This window comes from Podarcis tiliguerta (genome assembly GCF_965153285.1).
Source record: "Podarcis tiliguerta genome assembly, chromosome: 4".
Classification (NCBI taxonomy): Eukaryota; Metazoa; Chordata; class Lepidosauria; order Squamata; family Lacertidae; genus Podarcis; species Podarcis tiliguerta.
In genome coordinates, this window is record NC_139537.1 from 30,710,503 (window position 1) to 30,733,722 (window position 23,220).

Here is a 23,220-nt window from a genome sequence, read left to right on the forward strand (position 1 = left end):
AAGGAAAAAGAGAATGTGATCTGCTTTCTGCAAGAAGGCTTCATTTTATTTTATTATATTTTATTATTAATTTATTTAAAAAATAGACATATATAAAAAATACACTATATAAAATTAATAGTGAGAACTGGAGGTGCATAAATTTGCAGATTATATGCCTGTGATGAGCTTGATGTGGAGGGAAAGTATTTATGCCATTGAGTAACAATTCTGCTTCTTCAGTGCAGGATCAAAAAGGGACTATCCTTCAGTCTGTGAATAATGAAACAGCCTTGAAAGCTTAGTCACTGCAGTGCAGCAAGTAGCAAACAGGATGGGGCTTTAGAGCCTTTTTCTGCTGATAGAAAAGGAAGAAAGGAAGGAAGAAAGAAGCCTGCACCACCTCCCAGGAGCTACAGATGCAGTTTCCATGACAACCCCACATCTGAGTCAGAACTATTAAGGATCACCATGGCAACAAGTGTCTCACTTGCCATTTCCAGAAAACTGATGGTGTTTGGACTGGAATCATCACACCCTATCTAAAGGGGCAGGGTTGTGGCTGCACTAGGAGACACAGCATGGATCCAGCCAGTTCTGGGTGTGTTGCTGCTATCATGATAAATGGGCCAAAAACTACTCTGCTCTGCTTGATGGTGTCATACCAAGGATTTTAAAAATACCTGGAATCCCCTTCTCTGTTGAAACTCTCAGACTGTGGGTGTCTGGGTGGGAGACAGGACTGAGAACATGCTGATTGTTGATGCAGATTCATGAACTCCAAGTGCAGGGCAAGAGGAAGTGAGATCATCCACTGAGCACATCCATTACTCATTATGCTCCTATTCCAGTACGTCACAACCAGTTGACTTTTCATTTCCACCTTTTCTACAAATACAACACAGGGGAAATTGAAAGTTCAAACAAACACATACACAAACTTTGAAATGGCACTGGGAGGTTCAGAAGATGGCTTTGTTTCACAGGGCATTTGGCCAATAAGAAATTGTGCCATAATTGTGGCAGATTCTTCCAGAGCAGCTGGCCTCAAAGTAACACCTCTGTAATGTGTATCATATGAGCTGTTCTGCCAGAAACACATGTCTTAGTGCAAGTCCTGGACCACTGCTTCAGTGCAATAGCAGATTAGATGAGGGCCCATTAGTTGAAACTGAATCCCAACAAGATAGAGCCCCTTTAAGTGGGTGAGAGTACATGGTTCTTGTTTCCAGCAAATAGGCAGGTTGCCTGCCCTAGACAGAGTTGCACTCCCTCTGAAAGAACAGTTGTGCAGTCTGTGGGGGATCCTAGTTCCAGCACTGTTGTTGGAGGTGCAGGTGGCCTCTGCACCAAAGAGTGCCTTTTGATAGCTTGGCTGGTTCACCTGCTATGGCTGTTCCTAGATAGGGATAGCCTAGCCACAGGGATCCATAGACTAGAAACCTCAAAGTTGGTTGCTGTATAGAGTGGCATCCCCCTCTCTGTGGGGTTGCCCTTGAAGATGGTTGAGAAGCTGCAGCTAGTGTAGAACATGAAATTGCATTGGCAATGAACAATAGTGGTTTTTTTGTAATGAATGAATGAATGAATGAATGCACCCTAGAATTTACACTGACTCTCTGCAGCTCTCTAGTTACAGTACATGGAATTCCTCCACCACCCCAAGAAAGCAAAACCATAAATTGCACTATTGCTGTCACAGTCAAATTCAAAAGGGATTCTAGCCCAGCAAAAGTTTTAGAAGAGTCAGCTAGGGCTGACTCACAATCACTTGCGTAATGAAAGTTAATTCTGTGTATTCTCTTTAAAATACATATCTGAAGGAAAAGTCTCCTGGGACAAGTCAGACACTATTGTGCATCAAGGTACATAGACTGTACACTTGTTGAACATCACATGTGAATAACTGTAGGAACGGACAGCTAAAGTACAACACGTGTAGACGATGCACTTGTTGAATGTACGTAACATGTGAACACCCCTAATATTATTCTGGCTCATTTGATCTCCAAGTAGATTCAAGGGAAAAATAATTCAAAAATTGGATGTTTTGTTTTGTTTTGGGGGAGTTATTTGCCAGGCAATGAAAAACTACCACTGACCTAACGTTTTCCCAGGTTTTAAAGCCAGCATCAGTAATAGAAACGCAAAGAAAATAAGGACATAGGAAGAGCCCTGCTGCCTAAGGCCAATGGCCCATCTAGCTCAGCACCCTGTTCTTAAAGTGGCTCACCAGATGCTCATGGGAAACCCACAATCAGGACCCAAGCATCACAGCACTCTCCCCATTTGTGATTCCTAGTACAGTGGTACCTCAGGTTAAGTACTTAAACAGTGGACACAAGTACATAAACAAATTGTCCTGCCTCAGTTCAGTGTCATGCTGATGGTTGATAAAGCTGTTATAATCAGAAACATGACATTTCTATATATGACATTAGGAAACAGAAACATAACCTTTCTATATATGACATTGGGAAACATGGGTCTTTTTAAGTGAAAAAGTAAACTGCTTAATTAATCAGTTGTTTTAACCGATTTCAGTATTGTACAGTGGTACCTCTGGTTACATACTTAATTCATTCTGGAGGTCCGTTCTTAACCTGAAACTGTTCTTAACCTGAAGCACCACTTTAGCTAATGGGGCCTCCTGCTGCCGCCGGGCCGCCGGAGCACGATTTCTGTTCTCAACCTGAAGCAAAGTTCTTAACCTGAAGCACTATTTCTGGGTTAGCAGAGTCTGTAACCTGAAGCGTCTGCAACCCGAGGTACCACTGTAACTGGCATTTAATGTCTCCAAGGCTGGAATTAGTACTTAGGATTCCTATGATTTCCTCTGAACCCAAATGTCCTCTTTGCCACCATCTTCTGACTAACCTTATGCAGTGCTTGCAGAAAGAAAGAAACAAGCAGCCCAGAGTTACAAGTATTCCCAGCACCCATTTAATCAGCTAGCGTTAAGGGAGCTCGGCATCTCTCACATCCAGGCCCCTGCAGTTTGGCACCGATGACACGTTTTACTATTAGAATGACTCTAGGCAGCGATAAGCTGCAAGGGAGATATAATAGTGTTGTCCTTATCTCTCCAGACATCTACCCTATTGTAAATTCACCAGAGTCAGTCAGTCACATGGCACCTCAATCGACTACGGAGCCTCGAGGCAAGAAGGCTAAGCTCTGACTTCTGCTGCCGTTCTGCTTCTATCTATTCCAGCTTCTTCAGTTTCAAGCCCCTCAGGAGGACGATGCAGAGCCACCCGGGAAGAAGACAGGAAAGCAGAGTGTGCCACAGAGGCAGGTTCACTGACACCACGCTGTGACTTTCAAAAGGTATGAATTCAGTAAAGGCCTTTCACACATTGCGAAATTCTGACATGGATGCTATTTCTCCATGTGAGGAATAACAGCACAGGGAGCTGCTGCATACTGAGATATCTAGCTCAGGACCGTCTACACGGATTGGCAGCATCGGGAGATGCAAGGGATTGAACCTTCTGCATGCCAAGCATGTGAACTACCACTGAACTGGCCCTTCCTCAAACTTGGAGTAGCTCCCAAATGCAGTTTGTCACATGTGGCATTTGTACATATGAAATGCTAGGGAATTGCAGATCATTGTGATAGCCAAACCCCATTCTTCCTGTCTGGGAAAAGTTGCATCCTATGAAATATGCAAACTAAAGCGTGTGTAGATATTGATAGTCGGCATATACCGGTACCTCTTCTCCCCTAAACCAGGGAGCCATCTGAACAAATATATAAGCCAGGTCCAGCCTTCCATCCCTTTGTCACTTTGGCCTCCCAGTGCAATTTTCCTTCCTGTCCTCAGGGATAGGGGAATTGGCCTCACACCAGAAAGACCAAAACGATCAAGAAAAGGAAGAAGCAATGCCTCTTGCATGAAATCAAGGAAGGAGGATGGTGGCAAATATTTGTCTTCCAGGAGACTAGTAGTCAAAAGGCTGAGTGACAGGAAGGAGGGCTCTGTTTCCCTTCACACTTGCTTGCCTGCCCAGCAAAGAAACGGTCAGTTCACTGGTAGGCAGGAGTGACCTGGCTTCCCAGCACCAACATCGCTACACGTTACTGGGATGGTGTGGCATGAGACAGAGTGGTAGTGAGGTCACAGCAGAATGGCACACCAGTGGAGCCCATCTGGTGTCTCTGCCAGCACACTTGCAGTGCCCTGGCCCAGTTTAGTGGCAGCAGTGCCGGTGCTAGGAGACCAGAGCTGCAGTGTGGTGTAGTGGTTAAGAGCAGTGGAATCTGGTGAACCGGGTTCGCGTCTCCGCTCCTCCACATGCAGCTGTTGGGTGACCTTGGGCTAGTCACACTTCTCTCTGAAGTCTTTCAGACCCACTCACCTTACAGAATGTTTGTTGTGGGGGAGGAAGGGAAAGGAGAATGTTAACCGCTTTGAGACTCCTTTGGGTAGTGATAAAGTGGGATATCAAATCCAAACTCTTCTTCAAACTCTTCACTGCCACCTCTTCACACTGGCTGCTCCTGCAGTGCAGGCTGCACATTTCAAGCATGATTCATGTTTGTATCTCAACTGATTTGTCCACATGAAGAATAGGGAGAATATTATATACTGGATTCTTAGTGTGCTTTTTGATACTGCGTACTGATGTTTTGCTGGTGACGTGATGATTGTAAATTGTGTGAAGCGCTTAGAAATTTCGTTATATTAAGTGGTATATAAGTTATTAACATTAAGGAAGGAAGGATCCTTTCAACTGGAGATGCCAAAGGCTGAATCTGGGACTTGCTGCATGGAAAGCATGGGATCTGTCACTGAGCTACAGCCACTTCGTGTTAAAAAAAGTATCAGAATGAAAACTGTCAGAAATAAGTGTTTGTGTGTAGACCTTCTTTGCGCAATAGAGTACTCCTCCCAGACACTATTTTTTTCCCCATTATGAGCAATCTGGTTTTAAAAATGCCTGTTGTTATTTTTTAAAGCTGGAGGGGGAAAGGCACACCTGTTATCTGGGAAAGTTTAGTGTCTCACAATAGCATCTTGGCAGCAACACCAGCTGAGACTAGGGAGAAATAATATCACAGCTAGTGAGCAGCTATGTTCTCTCAATCACCTGAATTGCATCTGTAGACTTTTTATGCATCTGGAAATATTTGGGGAAACTTTAGCACAGTAATCTCACATCCCAATGTGGAACTGCACCTCTATTTCAGATGTTCCAAAGCCATGATTTTGATCCATTAATGTCTGCCCTCATTCCATCAGGGCAGAGCTGAAATTTCATGGGAAGAGTTCAGAATTTTTCTTATGCTGAAAGTATGGTACACACACACACTGATACACAGATACTGAAGAGGCAGCTGATTCTCACATAACGCGAGTTTGGTTGATTTGGTTCTCACTGCAGGGACATGTAAGGGTCATTTGCCTTGACCTGCACAGTCTCTTTGTGTAATGTTGAGTACAGCTCTCAGTTAAAAATAACAAGCACTTGCCACCAGCTTCCCTGGTTTTTAATCTAGCAACATATCTTAGATGTTTTTCACTCTGGAAAGGGGAAATCTGTTCTAATTCAAAGAACAGTAAGCCATTCATCTATATATCTCACAATACAGTTATATGGTCCAGTTAGACCATATAACAACAAAATCCATGAACTAGCAATAGCATAATGGCAGTGGGGTTGCACTGATGTAGCACCAGAGTTACGTGGCTACAATATTCTGCTAGCATAACCTAATGGGAACATAACACAGTAGTCTCCCATGGCTCCAATGCATGGTTGGTATCCACCAGGAGCTATGCATTCATTATTGTGGGTGTGACTGTGGAACTCCCTTCCAGCTAAGATCAGTCAGGCCCCTTCCCTCCTGCTTGACAAAGCCAGCATTTTAGGTAAAAGTTAAAACTTTTGAAAGCTGTTTGGACTTCTGAAGTGCTTTCACCTGTTGCACAGCTTAGCAGAGTATAGCAGAGTACTGCAGTGTTTCTTAGGCAAATCTTGAGATTGCCCAGTCAGGATGACGATCAGGAACAAAGACTGTTGACTAGTAACTTGATTCTTGTAGTTTATTATACAGTCATACCTTGGGTTACAGCCGCTTCAGGTTGCGGACCGCCGAAACCCGTTACTTTTGGGTTTCAGCAGTTGTGCATGCGCAGAAGCACTAAATTGCACTTTGCGCATGTGCAGAAGTGCCAAATTGCAACCCACGCATGCGCAGATGCAGGTTGCGAATGTGCATCCCGCACGGATCACGTTCGCAGCCTGAGCATCCACTGTATACAGCACTAAACATACAAGTCTTATCTACAAGTTACTATTTACAACAGGCCTTCTTCACTCTCAGCAACTCAACAACAACTCCAACACTAATCACACCAACCACCTGTGTCATAGGTCATGCTGCCGATATGAGGGACCTCAGCCAATCACTGAGCTGTTGCTGGGTCTCCTTATCTCTAGGCAGATTCCTTTCATGCTCTGTCTTCCCAGGCTGTGGAGACACTAATTGTTGCTTGCAAAGCTGCACGTAAAACATGGATTCCAACACATTAAACCTAGTTATGGAACTTAGGTTTTCACCTGTGGTTTTGGTTTGTTTTAACGTCTTATTTGACTAATGAACTGTTTTTATTGCTTGTTCTGTAAACAGCTTTGTGACCATCTATAGTGGAAAGTGGTCTATAAATATTAGTAAGGTAAAGGTACCCCTGCCCGTACGGGCCAGTCTTGCCAGACTCTAGGGTTGTGCGCTCATCTCACTCTATAGGCCGGGAGCCAGCGCTGTCCGCAGACACTTCCGGGTCACGTGGCCAGAGTGACAAGCTGCATCTGGCGAGCCAGCGCAGCACACGGAACGCCGTTTACCTTCCTGCTGGTAAGCGGTCCCTATTTATCTACTTGCACCCGAAGGTGCTTTCGAACTGCTAGGTTGGCAGGCGCTGGGACCGAACGACGGGAGCGCACCCCACCACGGGGATTCGAACCGCCAACCTTTCGATCAGCATATTAGAAATGAATAAATCTTCAGCACAAGAACTAAAAATGGACAGCAGTTATATAGGATTTAGGCTGCAGTCCTAACCTCACTTACATAGTAGTATGCCCCGTCAAATTCAATAGGAGTGCTTTTCCTTCTGTTTAGTGGACAAAGAGCAACAAGACAGTTCAATAGTCTGGAACCTACTGTATGCCATTTCCATGGAAAGTTTGAGTTGGAGTGGAATGAAATTCCCCATTAATTGCTATAACTTCATTTCTTAATATCCACTGATGAACACTTGGCACTTCCTTATCTTTCCATTTCTGGAAAGTTTCTGTTCTTCACTTCGCATTCATTGTGGTCTAGTTGCTGGATTTTTTTGGCATGTGACCACATGATGTCATCATGATTCAGATAATATACCTGAATAATATACTAGAAAGAAAAGGATTTTCTCCAATACAAAAAAACTGACTTTTGTGAAAGATCCTCACTATGTTCATCTGTGTGGCATGTGCACAAGTGCTGCACACTTTCTGTGTGAAGGGGGTTGGTGGATGTGGTTTAGGAGATATCTGTTGTGCACCATTTCCTTCTGGCCAGTGTGAACTGTCAGCTTGTGAGCTCAGTTCAGATGAGGGATATGGCAGACAGAGATGACGGCATGGGTCAAAGTACTGCCCATGACAGAAGTCATTAGCTGCAGACAAAATTCCATCACAATAACTAGGTTTGTCATAGCTCAGACAGACATGTAGTTCCCGTTCTAATCTTCCATACAGGCATAGAATTCCAGAATACTTGACACAGTTGTGAGTCTTGTTTGCAAGGGGGTGGACTATATGACTCTCTGAGTGCTTTCCAACTGTAGGATTCTTTTTTAACCCTGCAAAAGGGCTATCTGCATGTGTGCGATCAAAATTCTGGCATTTACTAGCTAGAGGAACACAAGTACATAAGGGGACAGAACTTTTTTTCAATTCGAGCACAACTCACCATTAGGGTGGAAAGGAAAGCCATGCACTTCCTCTCTAACAACAGTGATGTGTGACCAAAGGAGCAGACAATCAGCTACAAATTCACTCTGAAAAATGTCAGATCAAACATCGACTATACACCACTATAAATGGTAAAGTGCAGAAAGGTCATTGGGGTGCTTTTCTCTGTTATCCATATTTAGCAAAACTGAAACAGGAGTAACATCTACATTTTTTATTTCCAAAAAGTCAGGGAGATTACTAGAATTTGCCAGCCTTTCATAAACATTATGGAAAACTAGGCTGCAGTCCTAAACCCTGATCCATGCTGCTGGAGTGGGTTAGAGACATCCCTCTCCAATGGCCTCTACTGGTGGCAAGCTCCACCACCACAGAGGCCCAACTAAAGGCCACAGAAAGCAGGGCAGAGACAATAATACTGCCAGCAAAAGACCCCAAAATGGACCACTGGGGTGTCACCAGGGGAAGTTCTGGGTTGGCAATGGATCTGAGGGGTTCTAAGGATTGTATCCAATGCTGCGCTAATTAATCATCCCATCAATAGAAGGATTTTTGCTTGCACCATGGGACTTTTCCCACTTTCCTCTCCCAGTGCACCCACTATATCTGTTTTGGGCTCCACCAACCCTCCAGAGCAAATCTGGAGAGGGCACAGAGTATGCACAATTGGAAAATCCCACTATGCAAGCATAAATTCTTGCACTGATGCACTAGGTGGATACTGTCCATAGTCTGTCTGAACTTTAATGGGAGAGGGGCAAGGCCGTGGGGAGCTCAGCACAGTGCACACACAGTGGCCAAGCCAGTGCAATGCTCCCAATGCTGTGCTTGCACCCTGCCAAGCTGCACACCCTGGCTTGCTCCTCCTTCTCAGTAACTAGCAGTGATGGACATCATTGGGAAGCCAGGAAAGGAACACAGCCCCACCCATCCCACCGGCTGCTACTGGGTATATGGCATCCTCCTCCAGAAAAGTGGCAATGTCTGCTTGCTAAAACTATAGGAATCTGGCATGCCTTGGGTCTTGAAAGGCACAATAGAGCAGGCATAAGTACAGTATAACCTTAGAAAGAAAGGAGACAGCTGTTCTTCAGATTTGTGGACTGGAATATGAACTTACTCCTCTTATGTTACAATAGTTCCCCAAGAAGAAAAGGCTACAAGAAACTGGGATGGGAGAGAAATTCAAATCAGCTGATTTTCAGAGCTGAGCCTATGTAATTTGCACTTTCTGAAATAATACACAAAATGAAACACAACCATCCTTCAAATTTCACATTTCTCCAAATTTTTCAAAGCAATACAAAATGGCATATACTAGGATAAAGTGTGTACAAAATGCACATATCAGTGAAAATAACATACAGAAATACATTCTCTTGTGGGAAATTGCTTTATGAAAATGTTTATATTATGAGAAATTCACATTAAAATGCTGGTGAATTTTAATGAAGATTAAAAAAAAATAATCACAAAACTTGTTTTCTTCTGCTCCAGAGGATAGGACCTGAACCAATGGCTTCAAGTTACAATAAAGGAGAGTCCAACTTTGCATCTGGAAGAACTTTCTGACAGTAAGAGCAGTTCGACAGTGGGATGGACTCCCTTGGGAGATGGTGGACTCTCCTTCATTGGAGATTTTTAAACAGAGGTTGGGTGGCCATCTGCCATGGATGCTTTAGTTGAGATTCCTGCATTGCAAGAGTTTAGACTAGATGACCCTCAGTGTCCTTTCCAACTCTGCAGTTCTATGATTACATGTTGTGGAAATGTGGAGAACTGAATTTAAGATTGGAAAAATGAAATTAACAGATTCACTCATCTCTAGCACATCAGCCATTTTATGACCACATACACAGTAGAACTCCTGCCAACCTAGCAGTTCGAAAGCACATCAAAGTGCAAGTAGATAAATAGGTACCACTCTGGCAGGAAGGTAAATGGCGTTTCAGTGTGCTGCTCTGATTCGCCAGAAGCGGCTTAGTCATGCTGGCCACATGACCCGGAAAGCTGTACGCCGGCTCCCTCAGCCAATAAAGTGAGATGAGCACCGCAACCCCAGAGTCAGCCACGACTGGACCTAATGGTCAGGGGTCCCTTTACCCTTTACCTTTTACACAGTAGAAAGCCTTAGCATATATTGCTTCTGTTAGTTTAACAGAACTGACTGAGAGTTCAGGAACTGGGAAATCCACCTACTTAATGTTCAAGGGGTTTTCAGAACTCCCTAAGCCACTGTCACCATCAGAAGCACATAACTGGGATAATCTTCCAAACATGAAGCGTTCTGATGTGGACCACAGCAGTTTTGAGTTGGGGGGCTTACCCATGTGAAACATTTACTAGTGACTATAGGAGATTTGCTGCAAGCAGAGATGAAACAAAGCAAAATGTCCAGTGGTTGTTGTAGGAAGCACTGGGGAAGAGGAAAGGGCTTGGCTTTGTTGCAGGGAGGCCAATGCAGGCAGCTGGTGCAGCTAAATGATGACGGGCTCTAGGGAACACAGAGATACCGGAAGAGTTGAGACAGGCAGCTGAGGGATGTGATCAGGGGGAAAAGAAAGATGCTGAGAGAGCTGGGTTGGAAAAGCTAATAAACCCTGCCTGTCAGGGGAACTATATGACAGGCAGGCAGCCGGGGGGGGGGGGACTCTCTTGAATCCACAGACCCATAACTGGGTTATATAGAAATGTAATCCACTTAAGCTTTAAAGCTGTCCTGCCTAGTTCCCTTCAGCAGTGCCCTCACACTGCATCCAGTCCAACTCCAGGATTTCCCTAAAGCATCACAGGGTGTCTTCTCAGTGGCCCAATTTGATTAGATATGAGATGGAGTTCTTCCAAAGAATTTTGGGGAGCACAAGTGCACATTAAGGAACTTATAAACACCCCCACACTGATATAGGCACAATCTACAGAACAGGAAGTTGACAATGCAAAGTATTCAAGCATCACAATCTAATACAGCATTTCTCCTTCTGCCCCTCCAACATTTTCCAAAGCAATACAGGCAACTCCCAGTTTACACATTCCAAGGCACCATGTGTTTTAGTGAAATCACATATATTTGAAATACCATTGTTAAAGTCTGCAACGACCCTGTTCCACCCCTCACCTTGTCCTTTTTTGTGATGTTTTAGTGACGTTTTCAGGTCACTACCAAGTTTGGTACGATGCTCAAGTATCAGATGTGCCTAAAACGGTCACTGCCTGTATGGTTTGCAGTAAGGAACTCTCTCCCAGTTCACATCACCCTGGGTTGGAAAAGTGTCAGTAGCCCATCTCCACAGGTGTTCTTGGATAGAAAGGAACATGAAGCTTCCTCTGGTTACATCTAATTAGTGAATTTTGTTCCCTCTGTCCACTCCCTCCTTTGATCCCACAGGGATAAACATTTGGGCATGTCAAGTTTGTCATCCAGTCTTCATTTACTGAACACCATGGATGAGACTTCTTCAAGAGTATCTAATCTAGAGATATTCTTTCTTTCTTTCTTTCTTTCTTTCTTTCTTTCTTTCTCTCTTTCTTTCTCTCTTTCTCTCTTTCTCTCTTTCTCTCTTTCTCTCTTTCTCTCTTTCTCTCTTTCCTTCTTTCTGATTTCTCCTTTGTCCCTTATCTCTAATCTTAACAATGCTTCTTAATTTGGAATGTGAGGTTTGACTGTAAATTTCTGGCAGTTCCTTAGTGACCTGCCGTTCCTTTTGGTACCACCTCTGACAGCCATATAGCCTTGGGATTTTATAGAAATCCAAGTTACCCCTAAAGTAAACAAACATGCTTCTCTACCCTAGTCTGTGCTCACATCATCATAAATTCATAAATATGGCTATGCTCATATTTAAAATTATTCTAGAAATCAAAAGCTGTCCCTGTCCAAACACAAAGACTGCAGAGCAGCTATTAATTTTGGTATGGGGGGAGCCAAGAGGGTCTTGATGAGCTGCCCTTCAACCAAAATTCTCAGGATGGTCTACAAGGAATGCAACAAAATAGCACATAAAATCAATATTGAAATCATAAAACGATCTAACACACAATTCAGTTACAAAACAGCAGCAATACAGAAGCTGACACAGATAGAAACTGGCCAAACATGTCTTGAGTCCCCAAAGACCATATAAAACAGATATGTCTTTAACAGATGTCAGAAAGGCATCAACAACGGGGACAAGTGTATCTCTGACAGGAGGGAATTCCATAACCAGAGTGGCAAAGCCAAGAAGGTCCCGCTATTCTCTGCTGTCAGATTTGCTGAGAGAATGATAATGAGCATTAAGAAAAAATGGGGAGGGAGTCCCAGAAACAATAATATAATATAGTACAATAAACTTATAATGCATATATGCTTGTATGTTGATTCTAGAAGCCTGAAAATCAAGATGAAAAAACTATAATGTCTGGTACTAAAAGAACAGTGGCAAATCAACAGGATATTGATAAAACCAATGGCAATGGCAGAGTAAGTTGCACTTGTTGTAGGGACAGGCAAATCTGTCAGTTTTGGTTTCTCATTTTTCCTGACTTCAGTTCAGTTCTTCACATTTCCACATCAGTATGGGAATTATTTTTGTTAGCCCTCATGAAAATTCACCAACATTTTAATGCAAATTTCCCCTAATACATACATGTTTGTCTGCGATTTTCCTTAATATACATTTTTTTTCCAAAGCAATTTTCCTTTATATAATGCATTTTTGTATGTTAATTTCATTAATATAAGTATTTTTATGCACAGGGGTTCACATTGATTTGGGGGCTTAATTCCCATTAGAGCAAGACTAAATAAAGCATGTTTTGAATTCAGTCCCCTGAGCCCATTTATTATTATTGCCTCTTGCTGATTCAGTAGCAGATTGGTATATGTTGTGCAATGCTATCTGTGTCATTGCCCCTACGCCCCACGTTAGGTACAGTTTTCTTTCATTGCCTTTTAATGGAAAACAGTTTATCATGTGTAATAATTTAAAGGGATCTCTCGCTCATGCTCAGCTCTGTGTGAGACAATGAATTAGGGGGAGTATCTGTTTCAGTCTCTCCTCTTTCACATTGTTGTCAAAAGACAATCCATCTCTGGATTTTGACACAAGGTCCTTTGTTTGGTAAGAGTTTGTTCTGTGTAGAATGGAAGGAGTATTACACATGATGATTATGATTATGATGCTGCTGCTGGTTGGGAAACACTGCTACAAAGGAAGGGGTTAATAGATCTCTCTATTCATGGCTCAAGCCAAGAGCTATACACTGGTGAGAACAAAACTACCTCAACACAAACCCAGTCCAGGGGCGGAGGAAAGCGAGTGCGGTGGGGGCGGGTAGCCCCAGGTGTCACCCGTGAGAGGGGTGACGAAATGCTGGGTGTAACTCACTGTGGGGCCTGCAGCATGCCCAAGTCACATGTCTCTCCTGGGAGTGACATGGTGGGTGGGCAACCGCAGTGTGCTGGCCCCATGGGTTACCCGAGAGGCGATGTGCAAGTCCAGTCCGTGGTCAAAGGCGCAACATGGAGGCAGTCTGTAGTAGCTGAAGCTGAGTGCAGGGCAGGGAGTCGGGTGAAGTCAGGAACAGACATGCAAGCAGGGAGCCAGGGCGGGTCAGGAGCTCAAGCAGAAACTAGCAACCAACAATGTTGCTCCCGCAACTTGGGGCTGGGGCTGACCAGCTTTTATCTGCCTCGAGGCATAGGGCGGCCCCGATCCTCTGGTGACTCGCCTCTCCTGGCCTGGAGGCAAGCACTCCTCCTGCGGGAACTTAGTTCCCTCAGCCTCTCTGCCCCGACCTTCTGCAGCTCAGGAGAGGCTGGAGGGTTACCGGACCCAGAGGCAACCTCAGCTTCCTCTGCCGGGGCTGAGAGTGGAGCACCTGCAGGCAATGGGTCCTCCATCACTTCAGGAGCCAGAGCAGACTCAGCAAATGTCTGCACCTGAGGATCCAGCACAGGTGAGGACCCTTCAGGCTCATGCCCCAGCCCCAGCTCAGCTGGTTCTGGAGGCGGGGAATCCTGTGCAGGCTGGGATTCCTCAGGGTCAGCATCCGAGTCCGAATCCCAGGCCATCATACGCAGGCTCCGCACTCCCCCAAACAATCCACCTGCCGCCTCCCCCTCAATTGTAGGGCAGCTGAGCGGGTGGAGGCAGGCAGACTCCTTGGAGGCCTCACAGAGTATCCTACCCTAGCTCACCCCACCCCGCGGGTGGCTTGTTCCACCCCTGGGCGCAGGGCGCGCACTGCTCCAGGCACCTGATCGGCTTACTCTGCTGCTGACCCAGTCTTCAGGGCCCGACAGTTGCTGGGAATTGCTGGTTGGCTGAGTGCTATTGCGTTCATGTCCAGTTTGCAGGACTGGACTAGATAGGCCATTTGCCTGATCCAGCAGGCTTGTCTTATATTCTTTGGGCCAATGCAGACATACAAATGTTCAGCAGTTGGTGTCAGGTATACTCTCGATGGGCTGAATGGGGTGTGGCTCTGTTTTTCTGAAATCTAGCAAGCACATGATCCAACAAAACATAATAATTCTTGGTCTACTGTGCTCTCTCTGTGTGTGGTGCAATCCCTGGCCAACCCTTCTGGTCTTTGAGGTCTGCCCTTTTTCTGCAGCCACAGCAAAGGTTATTCAGTTCTCTTGGCAAGCACTTACCATCCCACTTAGGCTATGTCTGTATTGCAGCATGCAATTTTACCCCCCTGAAAGGGGATTATTTTGGACATGAGTTATAGTAGTTACATTCCTCTCCCTCTCTCTATTAAAAAACAACAACAGTGTTTTGTGGTAAATATGTATGTGTGAGATTAGCTGTCATCTGCATTTCCCTTTATTCTGCTGCTAAAGAATGACTCACATCTACTCTACCCTTGCCATTACCATTTCACATCAGAACATATAACCATAATTATATCCGCTACTTTAACTTGTTTCTTTTCGCACAGGAATCAAATGCGTGAAATGCATAACATGGTGAGTAATGCACAATACTTACTTAGTGCATAAATGTGAACCTATTCACACAACGCTCTGAGCCCATGACAGCCATGATTTCTCTTTTTCCATCAGCCTGTTTTGATTTCCAACCAGTCTTCCAGAAGGTGAGTCAAGGTATGTTGCTGTCAACAGTACATGCTGAAATCAGTACAGATCATCTTTTGACACCTATTCACAACATAAACATCCGTTAGTTACCTTGTTTTGGGAAATGTGAGTTGGGCTTTTCCAATCACATCCATTGCTCCACCAACTTTTGCCACTAGCTCCAACCACTGCTGACACTTGGTCCCTGAAAGGTTGTCTATGAAGAAACATGGCCCTTTGGCTGAAAAAGATTCCCCATTCCTGGTGTAAACCAACCTAAATGTTGAAATGAGATTTGTCTTTCGATGCAGAAACTTTGTGTGATTCAGCCTATATCATAGGCCCGTAACACTTAGAAAAACTTGTGAGACTTTTAGAGATCCTGAAATTGCTTCCACTAGCTGAAGGAATGGAACCAGCTTTTGGCAATTCTCCTCCCTCCCTGCAGCCCCTGAAAATGTGTCCCCAGAGAATTGGTGGGGGAAGCCTTTGGAAACATGGGGAAGAAGGGCAATTGGCAAAATAAACCCCAACCCTTCTTCCACCAGCAGGATCCTTTCCTGGATCTAAAGCACATTTAGGATTCAAAGCAATGGATTTTTCCCTGTATTAGTTGCCTATGGCATAGATTTAAGAAGTGTCCCACTAAATCCATCACTTGTAAGAGTTCAGACTGGGCTTCTAAGGGAGTCTTTAGGATTATGACAGAGAATAGCACAAGTGTTTTTCCCTCTCTGGTGTTTTCATCCCACTATTTGGTTCAGTCATCCATTATTCCAGGTGTCAATGGAAATCCTAATAAAAGGGTTATTGTATGTACCCCAGCAGCCCTTCAATTTACTAATCCCTCACTGAGCCTTTGAATTTATGTTCTGTCTTCTTATCTGCCTCTCCTAGATGCCCATCTTTCCATGCCTATAGATCTAATCTATTGCTACCTGCCTCCTTGGTTTTCTGTTCCTTGTAATGTCACTTTGATTCATCCATTTTTACTTTAGCTGTCACTGTCATTGATCAGCCTGGAAGTTCTGCATCTCCATTAAAACCCCTCGATAACAGCTTCAACAAGGGAAAGGCTTTACCTCTGCACTGTAAAATGCTTGGCACTCCATAAAACAGTTGTCATATTTGCATATCACACATAGAGAAACTAAGGTGCACAAAAGGGGTGCTTGTGGAAAATCGGTTGCAGGCTCTACACTGTCTATTCTAGTTACTACTTTGATTGTTACACCACACAAGAAAGAAACAATTCAAACAACCCCCCCCCCCCCCTTGGGGATATGTAGTCAATCTATACTAATTTCCTTTGTCGGCCAATGAAAGACAGAATGGAAAGTATTCACTGTGTTTGGGTGTCCACATTTACAGCAACATGACATTTGATAAATGGAGTCCACATTTTGAACCAAATACAATATATGCATTGTTTGCTTACTGACCTTTTGCTCAATAGCAACAATATGGTATGGAAAGTCACATACAGCAATGTTCTCAGAGTCTGGGCCTGGCAACCTTCCCTGGCAGTAAGCCTTTTTGCTACCTTATTATCATAACTAAATATTACTGGTATTTAAAACTGTGATAGTAAAACAGCCATAATATTGCATTCTGTTTTCCTAATAAGTGTGGTTTTGGTATTAAATGTGTTATTCATTCCCTTGTACAGCAGACCCCAAATGTTTTCCAAGCTTTCGTGTCTCACTTATGATTTTAAATTTTTAATAAAATGTGATTGATTAATGTTTGAATGCAAACACAAAAGCCTCTATCGACCTACACTTACACCAATCAATGTTTCCAAGAAACCAAAAGCGAGGATGGATTGCTTCCAGCCAACAAATGTTTGCATTCTGACTTCTTCAGCTTAAGGCCTTCAAGTGATGGATCTGTACAATTTGGTGCAGGTTTAAGCATGATCAGGGCATTTGTAGGCAAATCTACCTAATTGTCACTTTCCAAAGCAATATGAAGACCCGAAACACAGACACCCTTTGAAATCTGCTATTCTCTGAATTTTGCAATGCGGTTCTCCAGCCAAGTAATGTGTACAAAACACATACACTAGGGTAAAGGGTGCATTAAAATGCATATATGAATGAAAGTAGCATACAGATATAAGGAAAAATGTGTATATTAGGCAAAATTGCATACAAGGATGTGCCTATTAGGAGAAATTCGCACTAAAATTCTGCTGAATTTAAGGAGGACTCTTTTAAACAGTGCAAACTGACATGGAAATGTAGAGAACTAAACTTACAATTGGAAAAAAAGAGAAATTGGAACAGAAAAGGACACGTCCATCCATCTGTGTGCTCTACACAGCTCTCTGGCTATGCTCCTAAAGTAGATGCCTGCAGCAAGTCTTAGTTCCAGGAATTCGAAGGAGGCCATACCTGAAGGCAGAGTTGTACTTATTCTTTCTTTATTATTATTAAATTTATATGCTGCCCTATACCTGTAGATCTCAGGGTGGTTCGATAAATGGGCAATGCACATCTATTTGTGCGCTAGGAGAAGTTATAACCCACGAACTATAGGCAGAGATAGGGAACCTCCAGAAATTTATGGACTCCAAGCCCATTCCATTCCACTCTATTGTTCAGGAATGATGTCATTTGTAGCCCAACACCATCTGGAGAGCCACAGGCTTTCCATACCTGGACTATAGGGACGTCTGGTCATAAAGGGGATGAGAAAAAACTATTCATGCTTCAAGGTCCAAGGTTGAATTTTTGGCATCTTCAACTAAGGAGATCAGTGACAGGGAATACAGTGGTACCTCGGGTTACAGACGCTTCAGGTTACAGACTCTGCTAACCCAGAAATAGTACCTCAGGTTAAGAACTTTGCTTCAGGATGAGAACAGAAATTGTGCGGTGGTGGCACGGCGGCAGCGGGAGGCCCCATTAGCTAAAGTGGTACCTGAAGTTAAGAACAGTTTCAGGTTAAGAACGGACCTCTGGAACGAATTAAGTTCTTAATCCGAGGTACCACTGTACCTCTGCCTGCTGCCAGTCAGAATGAAGAACAGTGGGCTAGTTGGACAGGGTCTGACTTTCTTTGCAGCACTTTTCTAATTCACTGTGCATGAATACTGTGCCATTGTGTTTGCATCGTATATCATATTTGCTCTTGTACAGGACTGATATTTTAATTACAAAAAAGTATTACAAGAAAATCCCAGCCTTCCAAACACTAAGAAAACACACACACACACAAACACACACACACACATATATATATATATATTACAATATAATATATTGTATGTAAATATATATATATATAACACAATATAATGAGCAAGACATCTCCAACAACAGCAATTTTCAATTCAGTGGATATTTCTGATAGAAACAAGAATGCTGTAGTTTGTTAAAGGAAACACCACAATACAAAATGGAGCAGAACTAATATATTTACTGTACCATCCCGCTTTATTATTCCACAGAGATATATGACTTTAATGGGTTTATTTATGGTACTTGACAAGATAAATATTCCTTTGTCCTTACTATTCAAATAAACTGGTGCAGAGTGAAATTCAGAGCTCTTCGTCAAGCATTTGCCAAACGGTCTTATCAGTAGCTTTATAACTTAAAAGCCAGATGGAGATATTTCACTATATAGTTCTGCTCATATCAGAAAGCTCTCATTGACACATTACTTTGTATATTTCTGATCTGTACTTCAGAACAATCAAAGGGAGAGAGCTATCCCAGATTATCCACCTCAAATCAGTCGAACCCTAGGCATATCAGAGGAGGATTTAGAGAGTTCAATGTTACAATTTAAAAATGTATAACAATCCCATCTACACACATCTAACAAATCAATTCCAGGGTAGTCTGGAAATCTGCAAGGTGAATCAGTGCATTGAATGGGAAATACAAAACGTAGTCATTTTTAAAAAACCATTTTTTATCATTCAAAAAAAGAAAAAAGAAAGGCAATATCAAATTATAGACTGTCACTTCTCAACATGAGAAGGTGGGCACACAACACGGCCACAAAATATGCATGGTATCTGCAGTTCTGTCCCTTCCCATAAATGGATCTCCTGTCTGGTTCTCCATACAAGTCAATGAAGTGAATATCCCTGATGACTTTTTATGAAGAAAGAGGAAAACACGTGAAATCCTGAATCAAATATGTAGGGAAAACCCCTTAGAACCTATTTTCCCCCCAGGGTCCAGGTCCAGTAGGTTGGTGTGCCTTGTCATTATGTATATATGTGCTGCATTTATTTATGTGTTTTATATTCTGCCTTTTAGGGAGAAATCTACAATTATCATCAACAACAGAAGCAGAATGGGTGGTTGACATATTTCAAGAGGTAAAAATCCGGACACAAAATGTTGTTGAGCTTTTTTTGGACAATCGCCTGATAGCTCTTCTGCTGCCACTGAGCCACCCATACCAAAGCGGTTCGAACCCCCACAACAGGGTGAGCTCCCGTTGCTCGGTCCCTGCTCCTGCCAACCCAGCAGTTCGAAAGCACGTCAAAGTGCAAGTAGATAAATAGGTACCGCTCTGGCAGGAAGGTAAACAGCATTTCCGTGCACTGCTCTGGTTCACCAGAAGCAGCTTGGTCATGCTGGCCACATGACCTGGAAGCTGTACGCCGGCTCCCTCGGCCAATAAAGCGAGGGACCCCAGAGTCGGCCACGACTGGACCTAATGGTCAGGGCTCCCTTTACCTTTACCTTGAACTTGCTTAATCAGTCATAGCATTTCTACACTGCTGGATATTTCTAAGAAGTGTACACTAGGTACTATATAAAAACAATACCCATGAAAACAATATAAAACCATGTAAAATGAAATAAAGCAACCAAATTCAGGGGCTTCATAAACATCAATCAGGGTCCAAACATATTCATTATTCATGGTCTTTCTGCAAGTCCTCTCTAGGCCCGTTAGGTTGGTGCTTGTGTTGGATGCTGCACTTTAGAATCATAGAGTTGGAAGAGACCACAAGGGCCATCGAGTCCAACCCCCTGCCAAGCAGGAAACACCATCAGAGCACTCCTGACATATGGTTGTCAAGCCTCTGCTTAAAGACCTTCATAGAATCGTAGAATCTCGCACTGTCTCTTGGGAATTATAATTCCTAGCACAAGCCATGGTTAAGAGTGCCATTGGAATTTACCATGCCAAAACAAACGTACCCCAGAAAGAAAAAAGGATTTTAAATTTGAAATAGAGGACAGCAACCAAGTAAAACATTTGCAAGAATGAGGGATGTGGAAACTGATTGCCTAGAAGTTGGACTACAACTTTCATCATGCTGGCTGGGGCTGATGGGAGTTGGAGTCCAACAACATCTGGAGAGTCACTGACTCCTCAACCCTGACAACCATGAATTAAGAGGATGATGCAAATAGAGAAAATACTGCTGCACGACACTGCAGTTTCCAAGCGGTGCAATATTCCAGGGGTTCCAGTGCTTACCTAGGGTTTGGCTTCCTCAGAACAAGGACAGCAGAGACTGTGGTGTTTTTATGATATATGGTTTATTTACATATATATCTACACCCTGAGCCTACGATGAAGGGGTTCACAGCATTAATACCCCAAGAGGGTCTTGCTTCTCCCATAGGCATAGCCTTGAATTCCAGCAGAAATCAGACATGGCTCTGCTGCTTAGCTGCCCAGCCTACTTCCTGTTTCTAGCTTATACACCTCAACTCTATCTTTTGTCTTTCTAACTGATAGTTGAGGGAGGGGACTCTTAATGCCCCATACTCAGGGAGCCATTACCAAGAAACATGTCTCCCTATTCTAGCAATTGGATTCTTGTTGGATCCAGAAATTAGAAGAGACTCAAGCATATAGCCTACCCCTTCCCCAAACTCACAACAATACATTCACCAAACCAAAGGTTGCTTCATTAGGTGGTCTGGTGGCTGCATAGTTCACTACATCGCAACCAACTGAACACAACTCAACCAAATTCTGGACCACCTAATCTCTCACAATGCCAATAAAAATTATATATATATATATATATATATATATATATATATATATATGAGACTTGGAAATATGATGCTGACACAAAACCCTACACTAACATTATGCAAAAAAACAACAACCAAAGAACATTACCCACAATCTCTCTCCCTCTCTTTCCCCTCACTTTTTCCCCAACCGCAAGATGTATTTCATACCAAATTCAAACAAACTGTGAAAAAGACTATGAATCGAAAAAGGAGACACTGTATGTACTTTCCTTTTTTATTTGTTTGTTTTAATACTTTAATAAAACTTTAATAAAAACTAATTTTAAAAAAATCAGTAAAATATTTGGTGAGAGTATTAGAGTTAGCACTGAAGAATGTCTGCACATGCACCAAAGAAACTGTTCACCAAAATCTTATTTTGATGAGAGTTTCATAGAGAGTAATTAGCTAACATCAAAGTGCACTTGTGAATGTTATTGCAATGCAGACCAGAATGCTGACTTTGCATGAGCAGAATTTAATTTTACATTCTGAGCCAGGGAAGAACCTCGGGGAGAAATGACGCTCAATTTAAAATACATCCAACAGTTACAAGCTGGATGATTTCTTATCCCAAAACAGGTCATAATTAACTTTAGTGATGTCTCTAATCAAAAGAGGCTGGAGAAATGCTCTCAGGACCATCTTTACAAAGAGGGAAAGCCTTCCATGCTGTGCCACGCCATACTTCTAATTTGCAGGTCAGGTTGGAATACCCTGTCATGCCATCAGAAGTAATGCACTGCCAAAAGCAAATGGCTGATACTAGGCAATTGGGATTTTATTTACTGTAGTGCCCCTAATGGCTCCTAAAAGATTTTCTTAATTTTTAATAAGTTACATTTTATTTCAGAGTAAGAGAATGAGTGAGGCTTCCTGAACTTTAATAAACACTTTTGGGTTGAAGCTTTAAATTACAGAGTACACTACTGGCTTTAAACTGAAGTAGAATCATCCATTATTTATAACCACTTATAAATATTAAGTAATCCACAGAGTCATTATCTAATACTTGTTCTTCATTGCACAAAATCTATTTGCTGCATACATGCCTGCATATACACACATACACACGTTTCTGTACAGGCTGTAAGCTTGCTTGTGCCAAGTTATTGCCAACACAAAGGTTCTTGTTTTATCAATGTGGCCTTAGGCTTCTTTCTCTGCAGCACTAGAAGCCTACCTTGATCCCAGTTTATTCCTTCTTCTTGAGAGGTAGTAATGCTTACAGATGCAAATTGAGATGATTTCTTTAGCAATAGACCAAACACAGACTAAACGATGCGGGTTCATAACTTGTCCTAATTTTTTACAATATGAATTTACAACTGTCACATTTAATATAAAGGCTCCCAAAGGTAACAAAAATACATAAATCAAAACTGGCATGATATAGATAGTGAAGATTCTCAGGTTTAAATTTCTAAGTTTTAAAAGATCAAAATGTCAGTATTATAACAGTGGAATGTTGATTTTAGGAACTTTCCCCATTTACGTTAAAAAAAAAAATCCCAAAGATTTCTTCATGGATTTTATGGTTTTCAAACACTTTCCCCCCCTGCTGAGCCTGTCAAGTAGGCACCATTCTGGCCTGTAAGATATTAGGACTCTCCTGCTTATCCTTAAAAATTATGCTTCCCACTCACAAACTGCACTTGTTGCACCTGTAGGCTGAAGGCAAAGTGAAGAATTCAAAATTCCCCTCCACTATCTCCCTCTGTAATGTCAGTAGAAATCAGTGTTCTATGAATGAATGGATGGATGGAAGCAGTTCCAGGAAACACCCCCAGAGAATTGAAGCCCAGAGCAAGATAAATTTTGAAATCAATTGAACTGATGTTTACAGGACCGTCTTTACCTGGGGGATGCAAGGGGTGCGGGGCACCCGGGCACCGAATTCGGGGGGGGGGCAGCAGGCACCCATCACTGAAGCTGCTGAAGCTCTTAACTATCTACCTGTTGTTGTTGTTGTTGTTTAGTCGTTTAGTCGTTTCCGACTCTTCGTGACCCCATGGACCAGAGCACGCCAGGCACTCCTGTCTTCCACTGCCTCCCGCAATTTGGTCAGACTCATGTTTGTAGCTTCGAGAACACTGCCCAACCATCTCGTCCTCTGTCGTCCCCTTCTCCTTGTGCCCTCAATCTTTCCCAACATCAGGGTCTTTTCAAGGAGTCTTCTCTTCTCATAAGGTGGCCAAAG

The 23,220-nt window shown here is 42.9% G+C and overlaps 1 long non-coding RNA gene across 2 annotated transcripts; it reads left to right on the forward strand.

Moving 5' to 3' along the window:
* The first annotated feature begins 520 nt into the window (after positions 1 to 520).
* Positions 521 to 19,351, forward strand: LOC310676015. Of its 2 annotated transcripts, XR_014510353.1 has the most exons (4): positions 521 to 580; positions 3,194 to 3,309; positions 14,874 to 14,901; positions 19,290 to 19,351. It is a non-coding gene; the product is annotated as an uncharacterized lncRNA (long non-coding RNA). The 2 variants fall into 2 exon arrangements; XR_014510354.1 differs by lacking the exon at positions 521 to 580 and having other exon boundaries at positions 3,150 to 3,309.
* The last annotated feature ends 3,869 nt before the right edge of the window (positions 19,352 to 23,220 follow it).